Raw genomic sequence first — 13,340 nt, forward strand, 5'->3', positions numbered from 1 at the left:
TGCTAACCTCCAGTTACAGTTTCTTATACTCTGTTAGCTTCTAAATTGCTTAACCTGTGTAGTCATAGCTTACCCCCGTGCAAACAGGTTGAAACCTGCTTACTGCTGCTTAAAAGTGCCTACTCCTGCTTACCCCCCTGCTAATTTCTTTAAAAGAAAAGAAAAACGGGTTGATAGGAAAGTGGTGAAAAAGGGGCACAAAGAGGGTAAGACAGTAGGGAAAATAGCTAGGCATGTGCAGGAAGGGTGTAGGAAAGGTCCATAGCTGCCCATTTCTTCTACAGCAACAGCTGTGCATGTACACTGATCTTGGAGGTTGATTTGGACCCTCAAACCCCTGGGAGAGGGGTGAGGACAACATAAATTCATTGTGATGCCAATTACACCAGACTACATGTGTCCAGTGGACACGTGTGCGAAATGTACAGCTATGTATGGGGCGAGATTTTTTTGTGGGAACAGATTGCCCCTTTTTTTTAGGTTAGAGTGGGATGTTGGGGAGGGGTAGTAGGTATATTTGGGGAGGTAGGTTATGTAGGTTAACAGACAAGATAAACAAGACGCATACAGGGGGCGGTATATGACACATGTGGGGAGTAAACACCCTGGATGGGGGGGGATGTTTGGAAGTCACAAGCCCATGAGCCCCCAAATGGAAACAGTGGGACTGAGGTCCCCACTCATGGGCAGTCACCACTGCACCTTCACGGCCCCAAAGGTGGCTGTGCTGGAGGCTGTGTAGGAGGGGCAGGCTCACACTCTAATTGCGCCACTCGGCCCTCAAGCTGGCGTAGCTGGTCTTGAAACTCCAGATCGAGCTCCCTATGCACCATGGCCCGGACATGTCAACTGGTGACAGGTTCCTCTCCGTGCCTGCTCACGGGGGGGGGGGGACGAGCTCCATTCCCTGCAGCGGTTCCACCCAAAGGTGGCGCAGGGCCAGCGGAGGAGGAGGTCCCAGGCTGGGCCCCAAACGTACTGGTGCCCAGTGCTATGCCAGCTGAGGTGGGACAGGTGGGTCTGCTGAGTCCGGCCTTCCCATACGAGCTCTGTTGTAGCAGGTTTATAACAGATATGGGTTAGTAATAGTCAACAGCATTCAGGGTTAGTTATAACAGCATGCATAGTTATTCCCATTAACCTAAAACACCAGCTTTAAAACAGTTGCAGAGCAACCAAAACACATGCATATATGAAACAACAGTGGGCATTACAACAGCATGCAGGTTTCACTGATGGCAACAGGCCACCAATATGGGTGTATTTTAACATGGCACATGTATAGAAACAAATGTGAATATTTATGAACCATTGGGACATATGTCCCAACAAAAGTTAGGAGTGTACACATACCGATTGAGGTGTGTCATTGGGTTACTTTTGCACATATGGTAGGGGTGAGAGAGAGAGAATTCAATTAACAACTAATATATCCTTGTAGTTTTCACAACATTCTTAGTCACTGCAGTGATCTGTCCCTTAAATGTATTATTACACTATCCAATGGCCTTACATTGTACACTGGTATGTTTATAGATTATTATATACGTGAACTGTGTCCTACATACAGGCGTGACAAGATGCAGGTGTTAATGCAACATATGTTGAGAATTGCTCTCATACACTTTGGGTGAGGTGCTAGAATGACAGGTTTGTTTTCATATACATTTTCTATGTACATGTTTGACTATCAGTACATTTCTTGGATCATCACACTGATTTTTTTGGGGAACGGGGTACCAGGCTGGTGATGTGGGACATTTATCTGGACATGCTGGACAGATTGGAACAGTTGTGGGGTATGAATATGCAAACAACTTTCTATCTGAACATTCTAGCAAATTCTGTACAGTTGTTGGGTATAATTATGCATACAGCTTTCTATCTGAACAGTGTAACAAAATCTGTACAGTTGTGGGGTATGATTATGATTACAACTAACTAGCACTCCCGGGATTCAAACCTCTGCTGTGTGTGACAACAAAATTATAGTTAACATCACAGTACACTGTACCCATCAGGGAATTGATGTGAAGCTTTCTACTGTTTTCTATCTAAGTCTTCCTCACTTGTACAATATGACTGACCTCTTGGCACTTCCAACATTGTTATACAGAACTTTATACATATTTTATCTGCATACCACAGTGTGGGTAACACTGCTTAATACAACAGTACTACTTATACTATGCAACAGTTCAACTACATATGAAAGAAGAGTAAACAGAAGCACTCCAGTGGTTATAACTTTATTCACAGAATATTACACATTTATTTCTACTGGTACAACATTTTCTAAGGCTCTTATATTTATTTATGACAGTACATGCAGACAAATACTAACCTGCCTCGCGACACAGCCTTTGCAACCTAGCATCATGGGCTTGCTGGTTCGCAGCCCACTCATCTGCAGTTGTCAGAGAAATACAGTGATATTTAGCCATACCCATCCATAGTATACACAAGCTTGGCAATTATTAACTACTTAGTAGAATGAGTACTTACTCACTACTGGGGCATTAGGCATCTGCCGAGACTCCTGGATCCACTGTTCCTGTACATCCCCCCTCCGTCACTTCAGGTCAGCATGGTGGTGCCTGACCTGCTCACCATTCCGGGGGATACCTGTGGCACTGGTGAGGTCACAGGCGAGACTGTCCCAGGCCGCCATTTTATACTGCGAGCCCTGGTACTGGCCCTGCAGTAGTCTCTGATCATGGTGTTTTACCAGGAGCCATACCATGAATTTTGACTCCTGGATGCCCCAGCACTGTGCTCTAAATCGAGTGCCTTCACCCACACCAGCCATTCTGCCTGCAGTAGGAAGCTACAACCAGTTATGAGAAGTATTCCTGCCTGTGGGGTTCAAATACGGCCAATTTCCTGCACTTTCTCATGACTGGCCAGTTTTGAAAAGACTAAGCTATGGGCACACCTACTTACATAAGGCTGGCACTGCTTAAAGAGGTATACCACTAGGCAGACTGAACTGGCTCCCCTAGACACTGCTTACACTTACTAAGTTGAGCTGTGCTGCTGTTAGCATTGCTTAATAGTTAATTAGCACTATATTTGCCTTTTGGCAGTGATTTATTCTTCATTACAGGTTATATATGTGCCTGGTATCCGTGATTCATGTGTACATACACTGTATGGGGACCTGGGGACTTCTATACTTTATTACAATAACACCTCAAATCTATGCTTACTGCAGTACTCCAGTTCACATATTTATGTTCTGTGGCAGGTTATACAATATCACACTGTACACAGATTCAGTTCACATGTTTGGTTTGATTTTCTTGTGGTGAGGATTAGTTTGCTGATACCTCATTTACATGTATTGCTATGATGGCTTAGTGGTTAACTATTGTGACTGCGGTGTACAGGTTCCTGAGTTCGAGCCTTGCAGAAGCTGTTTATTTTGTTGCTGGGCAGTACACGGGCCGTTGGGTACAGGGTGATTAAGGCACTTTAAAGCATTTGTAAGCGGGTTTGCACGGAGCTAAGCAATGCTAACTTCCGGTTACAGTTTCTTACATTCAGTTAGCTTCTACTTTCCTTAATCTGTGTAGGCAATACTTAGCCCCACGCAAACGCACTTAAACACGCTTACTAGTGCTTATATATGCTTACTACTGCTTATTCGTGCTTAAACCTGCTTACTAGTGCCTTATTCATTATGACACTGACACTTCACATGTGCATTTAAAGCAGTACTCCAGTTCACATATAAATGTTATTTAGTAGGTTATACAGCAAAAAAATGTAAATAAATGTTCATATACAGATTTCACATGGAAAATGGTATGTGCTGCAGTGGGACTCTAACTGGGAATGCCTGCTCGTTAGGCGGATGCTCCGACCATGACACTATTGCTGTGCTGCTTCATTTGCATACATCTTCCTTGTTATCCTCTTCAGCCTTTTAAGCTGCTTTAACTGTAGCTAAGCAATGGGCACACCTGTACACCTACGGTTAGCTGTACTCTGAGTTTTAAAAACAAATAAAGGGGTTTCTTCTTTGACTTTTTATGTCCTGCTGCTGTTGTACACATGGGGGACTGTTGGTGGGGATATGCAGACACCGATGAATGGTCTCGCTCATTTATTTACACTTTCTGCAGTCCTTCATTGCAGGGGCATGTATATTGTGAGAGCTCTGCTCTCAGACATGCCCCCTGCACTCGTCCACGCTCTGTGTAGAATTTGGAGCTCAGGCAGCACGCCTTCATTAATATGCATGGCGCACTGCCATCCTCCTCCTAAACTGTCACTTCCGTGCAGGACTAGTCTAGTCCTGCATGGAAGATTAGTAAATCCGGGGGTATTTCTTGACAATTACCAAAGAGGATTATGCAATAATAATTAAATATCTATAGGACATCTCCTGCTGGGAAACAAATATTTGTTTGAATTTAAGTAAGCACAAATATTAGGTTGTGTTTTTTGTTAATCATATTGTAAGGGCTCAGTCTTGGATGGGTCAGTTCTAATAGAAATAAAAGATTACAAACTAAACAGACCTATTTTTCCATTTCCATTTGGGAAAGATCATTCACAAAATTAGTCCCTGTATCCTAGAGCAATCAACAGATAATATTACAGCCTTAAGATTTGTCAGGTTTTTAAGAATGTTAAAAGATTTTGTTAAAGATTAAAAATGGAAATATTTAAAAGATGCAAGACAACTAATTTAAAGATTGTAAACAGAGTAAGCTAACAGCTGTATTATACCATGACCCCCCCCCCCCAAAACGTGCACGCTGATTGGCCAGCGTGCCCGTTGTAAATCGAGTTATACTAATGGAAAAGGGTCCGGTCGCCCGGACTTTTTTCCATTAGTATAACTGCTTCGTTTTAAAAAACACTCGTGTTAAATGGGTTTAACATGGCGAGACGCTTTAAAATAAGCAGCGGAGATCTCCGTTGCTTATTTTAAAGCTGTCTCGCTATGTTAAACCCATTTAACATAGCGAGATAGTAAAAAAACGGAGAAAGCAAGATCTCCGTTGCTTTTTTTTAGTGTCTCGCTATGTTAAATGAGTTTAACATAGCGAGACAGTTTTAAAATATATATATATTTTTTCTTTTACCTTTTCTTCTGATTCTACATATTATTTTATTTTTCTTTTCTCCTTTGTCTCTCACTTGTTTTTTCTGTTTCCTCTTCTATTTGCCTATCTGCTTTATAAATGGTTGTTAGATTTCCTTATGCATATCCAATAGAAGATTCATTATTGACATATGTAGCATTTATCTTACTTCAATGTTATTAGTTTACAATGGTTATGATAAGTAGTTACATTTAGGAAAATAGATCTTGTCAATAGACTTTAAATATAACTTTTAAAGTTTCCTTATACATATTACACACTTTGAATGAAAATGGATTTATTAGTATGGTTTCCTGTTCTACCTTATATGGGCAGTATTTCCTATCTAGATAACAAGCTGTCTTAATGATTTGACTAAATCGCTTGATTGACTGTTTGTTAACATTTTGATGGTTTCCTGCTCTACCTTTTATGGGCAGTATTTCCTATCTAGCTAATAAGCTGACTCAATGATTTGACCTAAATTGCTTGTTTGATTGTCTGTTAATATTTTGACTTTCTGTATATAAGGAATGTTTTAAGTTTTAAAAATTTTGTAACCTGATGAAGCGCACAATTACTGTGCGTGAAAGCGCTTGTTTTTACTCAATTAAATAAGAATTGTTTGATTTTAAGCATTGTGGTGGTTCCAGTGTTTTCCAACTGTTACAGTTTTAAAATAAGCAAGGAGATGTCCGTTGCTTATTTTAAAACTGTCTCGCTATGTTAAACTCATTTAACACAGCGAGACACTAAAAAAAAGCAACGGAGATCTTGCTTTCTCCGTTGCTTTTGTCCACAGCTCTGATGTACTGCTCAGGCGCGCAGTACATCAGAACTTCCGCGGATGCCAGACATCTGCGGAAGGGCAGTAAACAGGCATTATACTATGCCATTATTTAAGAAAAGTATTAGTTTCTTTTCTTAAATAATGTCATGGTATAATAGCAATAACCCACTTCTGGGTGTGGGTAATGCTAAATTTACCCACAGTTGGCTTTGTCACGCCAACCGTGGGTAAATTTAGCATTACCCACACCCAGGCGTGGGTTATTGCTATTTACGTTAGTTTGAGCACAAGCTGTATATACCATTCTTCTGCATATTAATTCCGTTTGCTTTTGTCACAATAACCGAATACACATTCATATTTATAATCTAGATTTATCTGTATATTATTACATACTTTGTATTTTTGCATCATGCTATTGTTTCTTGCATTTGTCTGTGGCAAATTCCCATGTACACGTGTTTTTCTATTACTGCTTTGCTTTTGCCCTGGGAAATGGTACTGTACCAGCTCATCAACCTAGTTCACAAACACAAACAAATATGTATAACAAATAATAAGCATGCATAACATACCAACAACATAATAATGTTAGGCAAACAGCAAATAGAACACATTTAGGAAAGGATGTGTTTATTATCTGTAAAGACCACTCAACCCCTATGAAACAAGATGATATTGCCACAGACGACTTTGAAATTCTGGATACAAGTATTTAGCAATCTGAGTATTCAGACTGTATAGAAGGAAATAAAAAAGAAAGAAAGGAAGAAGTTCAGAATAAACAACAAAGAAAAAGAAACTGATTACCTACTAAAAATGACACTGCTTTGTTATGTAACACACAGATTACAGAGAATTACATTTTTTCTCATAAATCCTTCGATCGACAGAAAAGGCATAATTTTTCCAAAAGAGAAGGTAGAGAAAAAAAAGGCAAGAGCAGGTCAAAATGAAGAAATCAAAAAGAACATGGAAGGATTGAAGAACATTACTGCAAGACAAAAGAGGAGAAAGACAGACGTTGGTAACATGCCACTATCTATGGGAGTACAAAGCCAGCTGGATGAGAATTGTATGCTTGCAAACATAATAACCAATGAAAACAGTGGGATTAATAAGACTAATGGTGATGAAGATCATTCCTTTGTAACAACTGATAGAGCAGATATATTACCGAATGAGAAGTTGAAGACTCTTCAGATTTAGTCAGAAAAGATATTCTTATAACTGGAGATTCAGTTACTACAGAAGATATTACCGAATTAGAAGTTGAAGATTCTTCAGATTTGGTCAGAAAAGATATTCTTATAGCTGGAGATTCAGTTACTAGAGAAACTCATGCTTACATTTGCAGAGAAGATTATGAACATCGAATAGTGTTACGTTTACCAGGAGCAAAAATAGAGGAAGTAAGGCAGACTTAAACGCCTTAATGCAAGGAAGTACAGACCTGTTTTGATACATGTTGGTACAAATTATCTCATCCACAAGGATTCTGACTGTTAGTGGAGAAATTACAGCCCTCTAAGAGAGCACAGCTTGTAAATTGTGTTAGGATGTATTTTTTGCAAATCACATATAGAAAGAAGAGTCACGTCACCGTGAATGAAAAAATATTTTGGGTAAATATCTACATGAATTAAATGTCCTGTTTAAAAAAATGGAAACGTGTACAGCATCCAAGCCTAATTTTGGGAACATCTTTGTTCAGACAGGATGGCGTGCACTTGTTAAGATCAGGGAAGAGAATTTTTGCAGCAGATATTTTATATTTGTCAAACACAAGGCAGGATTTTTGCCAGGTTGAAAAGATAACAGTTCACAGATGGGTGTTAATGTTAGGAGCATTAATAATTTATTTATTATTTTTTTTTTTATTTTACATTTGTTGACTGGGCTAGTCTAACTGGACAAATGTCCATTTTCAGTAGAGACCCGGGGAGAAAAGCTCCACTACAATTAAAGTAACAGTACATATTACAACTAGAAACAAGATTTTTACAAACAGCATAGTACTAATATAGTTTACAATTTTATACAAGCTATAATTCCAAATATCTGAGGTAGAGTCATGTTTATACAGTAGAGAGCTTCATAAGCAAGTTTAAGCTCTGTGGCAGATTCAAGGAAGGCAATGTTAGTAGTAAGTTTAGTAAGCTGAAAAATCACAATCTCAGAGGTTAATAGGAGAGAAAAAAGACAGTTATAAGAAAACTAGACAAAAAATATGAAGGAGGAGAGTTTAGTCACGATTTGTACAAGGGCACTGCCAGTGAGTTAGAAGATATTCTTTAAGTTGCTTTTCGAATAGAAATGGAGAGGAGAGAGATGAGAGTTCCCTGGGGAGCAGGTTCCAAGCTTTCCCTACAGTGTTTGAGAACAGTGTGTCCCCAGCCTTGTTTTTGGATTTATGTATAGTTACTAGTAACCTATTGGCTAAGCGAAGGGTTGTGAGATTTTTGTAGGGGGTAATAAGACTAGTTAGTATTGGAGTATTGGTAGGATGATATAGGATCTTATGTGTGATAAGTTGTTGAAATAGTAGTTGATTTTGGAGTTCTAGCCATCGGAGTTGTTTTAGATTATGACAATGGTGAGTTCTAAAAGGGGAGCTGGTGGCAAATCTGGCTATGTTGTTATAGGTGACTGCCAGTTTGTTGAGGTTGCTTTTTGAAAGATTAGTATAAATGGGAGAGGTGTAGAGGAGGGCAAAGATGAGATGGGTGTGGGCAATAGTAGTTCTGGCTGCAGGGGTAAGGTAGGGTTTAATTCTGTAAAGGGTGCCTAGCTTTCTGTTAACTGATTTTATGATGGTATTAATGTGTATGTCAAAGGTAAGGTTATGGTCTATTGTCACACCTAAGAGCTTGGTGGTTCGTTCCGAAGATATTACAATACCATTATTAGATGTCACTGTAAGGTCCAATTGAGAGGACTTTATTGTGGGATTGAAGAGCAATAATTTTGTTTTTTTGGCATTCAGGAGAAGGCAGCGCTGTAGGAACCAACTTTCAACTTTATTGAATACATTCTGGGTAAGGGATTGGAGTTCTGGTAAGGAAATAGCAGAGCATATTAATGTTGAATCATCTGCATATTGTATGCAGGTAGCTTGAGGAATTGTTAGATTTAGATCATTAATAAAAATGGAGAATAAGATAGAGCCTAGAATAGAGCCCTGAGGAACACCAAGGGAAACAGGAAGGAGTGTGGAAAGTTCATTGTCCCAGAGCACAGCTTGTTGTCTGTTTTCTAGGTAGGACTTAAACCAGAGTAGTGCCTGTGTATCAAGTGAGAGAGATTTAAGTATATCCAAAAGAAGGTGATGGTTAACCATACTGAAGGCTTTTGAGAGGTCAATAAAGACTGCAGAAGATAGGGAGCTGTTATTACGATTTTTGTTGATGCAATCAGAAAAGGATAGAAGGGCAGATGTTGTGCTGTGGAATGGTCTAAAGCCATGCTGACAGCTGGCAAGTAAATTGTTGTGGAGAAGGTGGTTGAGTAGCTGTCAGTGTATACACTTCTCCATTATTTTTGCTAGTGGAGAGAGTAGAGCTATAGGGAGAACGTTTGAGAGTTCAGTAGAGTCACCACCCTTATGAAGAGGAATGATATGGGAGATTTTCCAAATAGATGGGATTGTTCCTTCGGTAATTGTACTGTTTATAAGTATGGAATTGGGATAGGCTATGACTTTTGCTGATTTCTGTAGATATTCAGCTGGTAGGAGGTCAGCTGAAGGGGTGCCTGGTTTAAGTTTTTGGAGAAGGTTGCAGATAAGAGATGTAGGTACAGGTTGTAGATGAAATGAGGGAGATAACTTAGTTATAGTGGGTGACAGATTAGTGATAACAGGGGGTAAAGAATTGGCTAGGGATTGGATGGCATCAGTAAAGAAGGTATTGAAGGCATTAGCAATCAGTTTAGGATTGCCATGGGTGGAGCCTGTTGGGGTTGGTGTTTTGGAGTGACCTGGATGCAAGAGCCTGTTTATACCTTACCAGAACTTTTGTGGTTTGTGATGGTGGGTTTGTTGGAGTTGAAAGTAAAAGTTTTTCTTGTCAAGAAGTACAGAAGTTTTAATAGAGTTCCTCAACTGTTTAAATTTTATGTGGTCTATTGGATTTCTAGTAGTTCTCCACTTGGCCCAAATTTTATTTCTTAATGTGATTTTTTTGTCTAGTTTCATTTGTAATCTATGGAGCAGTTTTTGTGTGGTTTCTGATGGATCAAATAGGGGCATGGTAGTCTAAAATTTGTAGGAATTTCGTGTTTCCTCATGTTGTAGATATTTTAGAGGTGACCAGTCACATACCTTAAGTTCAGTTTGGAAGCTTTCTTGATTAAAATTGTTATTAAATTGAGTAGTTCTAAAGAAGTTAGAGTTAGAAATGTTGATCTTTTGTCTACATACAAAGGTTAGAGAGTGGTCACTAATGTCATCTGGAAGGGTGCCTGCTTTATAAGACAAGGGATGGTTGTTAACAAGGATCCAATCTAAGGTGCTTTCTTTGTTATTAGGTTTATGGATTCTAGTAGGGGAAGTAATTATTTGTGTAAAGCCATATAGGTTTATATGGGTTGTTGGGTTAGGTGAAATACAAGTAGTCCAGTCAATATTAAAGTCGCCCAGTACTACGGTTTCTTGAGGTAAGTAAGTAGAGAGCCAGTAAAGGATATTTTCAAGGGTACTGATGTTATTTCCAGGAGGAAGGTAGGAGCATATTAAATAAATGGCTTTAAAGGTATTGATTTGTAGCTTTGCTGTAATGATTTCAGCATTACTACTAGTAGGAAGCTGCATATCAAACGTAGTGACTTATAGCCCAGATGTGGAAAGGATGGCTACACCACCACCCTTTTTGGCTGTGCGATCTATTCTTAGAATAGTATATCCAGGTGGGGTAATTTCTTTATCCTGGGTTGTTGGTTTTAGCCATGTTTCTGTAAGGCATAGGATGTCAAAAAGAATGCACATCTAGAAGTGCATGAAGGTAGGCTACTTTATTATTTATGCTGTGTATATTCTGATGTGATATAAGGAGAGAGTTAGAAGGTCTTGCTTAGGTGTAGAGGTGGAGGGAATGAAGGTGAGAGGGTTAGTGTTATCTAAATTGTTAGGGCCAGGGTTGGGGTGAATATCACCATCTAATAGGAGGTGCAGATGAGATCTGATTGTAATCTTAAAGGTTTTGGAGAAGATATATAGAGATTTTCTGCATTGGAAGTAAGAAATATGAGCAAGTCTATGATACTTAGGAAGCAGGTAGGAGGATATTGATGTTAAGTTTATATGGTTATAGGAGGATGGCTGTGTTATTAGTAAAGTATACTGAGAGGGGTGGTAAAGTTCAGAGATACAGAGATGTTCATAGGCTGAAAGTATACAGGATATAGATAGAAAAGGAAGAATTGTGAAAAGGAGCAATAAGCTTTTGTGTTTAGACATAGGAATAATAGCCATTGTAAGGTGTGCGATGGAGATAAAGTGGTTATGATAAGGAGTGGGGATGAAATAAATGTAAAGAAAAAAGGGTATGGGATGAGAGAGAGTGTGGAGGTAGGCTCTATCTAGTGAGTTAGTTAATGAGGGGAAGTAAGTGATATGTGATAAGTATGTAATAGGGTAATGAGAAGAGGTTAGGGATAGGGTTACAAGGGAAGAAGTGTGGTCTTAGAGGTATAAGTTTAGGTGTTGTGGGGGTGGGTGAGATTTGGGGGGTAGGGTAGGGGAGCGGAGTGAGCCTGCAGGGCAAATGGAGCGGGTAGACCCAGAAAGTCAAAGGTTAGAGAGGAAAAACAATCAGTAAGCTAAAGAGACAGCAGCTGAGGTATAAGGTAGGGCAGAAAGAGCGTGCCTTAAAGCAAAAAGTGATAAGGCAACATGGGCAGTAGAAAAAGAGGATAAGAAACAGCAGGAGATCAGAAAAAGTGAAAAAAGGGTCTATTCCTAAAGTAAATCTCAGGGAGACAAATACCGTGGGTACAGGCTAATTCCTGGGTATGTGGTGCCACCTAGTGGTGGACAGGAGAAATGACTGCCAGTAAGGATCGTACAGAATGGTGACCTACTGTATCCGTTTGGTAGATAAAGTAATATCTGGAGGGGGAGGGAGAGAGGAGGGCTGCGGTCGGCTGCTAATACGCTGTAGGCAAGAAGTTATACTTGCAGGGTAAATGAGCAGAAATTAAAACACAGTTATACGCTTAGCTAATAAGGCAACATACACTGAGCATTCACTTGAGTGAAGGGGTAAGCGCACAGTAGGGCACATAGAGCAGAACGGAGTCTTCACACAGTGATGGGAGGAGATATTCCTTTCTGTTGGTCGTGGTTTGTAGGTTCCGTTTCTTAACCTATGCACAGAGGGAGTACCTGGGGGTAGAGTAGACTGAGCATTCACTTGAGTGAAGAGGTAAGCGCACAGTAGGGCGCATAGAGCAGAACGGAGTCTTCACACAGTGATGGGAGGAGATATTCCTTTCTGTTGGTCACGGTTTGTAGATTCCGTTTCTTAACCTATGCACAGAGACAGTACCCAGGGGTAGAACAGACTGAGCATTCACTTGAGTGAAGAGGTAAGCGCACAGTAGGGTGCATAGAGCAGAACGGAGTCTTCACACAGTGATGGGAGGAGATATTCCTTTCTGTTGGTGGTGGTTTGTAGGTTCTGTTTCTTAACCTATGCACAGAGGGAGTACCCGGGGGTAGAGCAGAAGTAGGCAAGACAGGCAGCCAGACCACAGGACCAATTGGGGAGATAGTGTTGTGTTGTGTTGATGTTGATGATGTTCCAATAAAAGTTTTTAATTGGAAAATTTGCTACATTACTACAAGATTAACTTTACTGTTTGTGAAACAATGACTAGAAACCAGTTCTGTCAGGGTATAAATGTTTTTACTGCAACAGATTTTCTAACAAGATCACAAGGAGGTGTTGGGATAGGGATTAGAGAGACCTGTGATCATTACATGTTCAATGATAATACCAATGCTATAGACTGTGTAACTATGACAATAAAGACAACCCTGAAACATACAATTGTTGGAGTGTACAGACCACCAAAGTCAAGTGTTGATGACCTAAAGGAATTCATATATTTCTTACATAAAACACTGGAGGGAAGAATAACAGTGGCCGGGACTTAAATTTATGAGAATCAGACTGGTATAACATTGATTCAACAACATTAGTAAGAAAATTATTCACAACGTATGTTCAGGACAGCAATTGCTTCACATTGTAAAAAAAATCTACTAGAGAACAGAACATACTAGATATTGTTTGTGTTCCTACAGAAATTACTGTTACTTCATGTTTTACTACCAGTGATATGCAGTGATCATGGAGTTATAAAGGTTAATTTGCTGCTAGACAATTCTGACAAACTGGAATCTAAAGCAATACACAGAAGATTAATAATAGATTATATGGAAGCAAAACAGT

At 39.7% G+C, this 13,340-nt stretch overlaps 1 protein-coding gene across 1 annotated transcript in view; it reads right to left on the reverse strand.

Annotated features, from left to right (window-relative positions):
- TMTC4 (transmembrane O-mannosyltransferase targeting cadherins 4) overlaps positions 1-13,340 on the reverse strand; it is a 1,460,040-nt gene that overhangs the window by 1,136,071 nt on the left and 310,629 nt on the right. The gene's annotated exons all lie outside the window — the stretch shown is intronic.

This window comes from Protopterus annectens, chromosome 5.part0 (genome assembly GCF_019279795.1).
Source record: "Protopterus annectens isolate FY-2018-M chromosome 5.part0, PAN1.0, whole genome shotgun sequence".
NCBI lineage: Eukaryota > Metazoa > Chordata > Ceratodontiformes > Protopteridae > Protopterus > Protopterus annectens.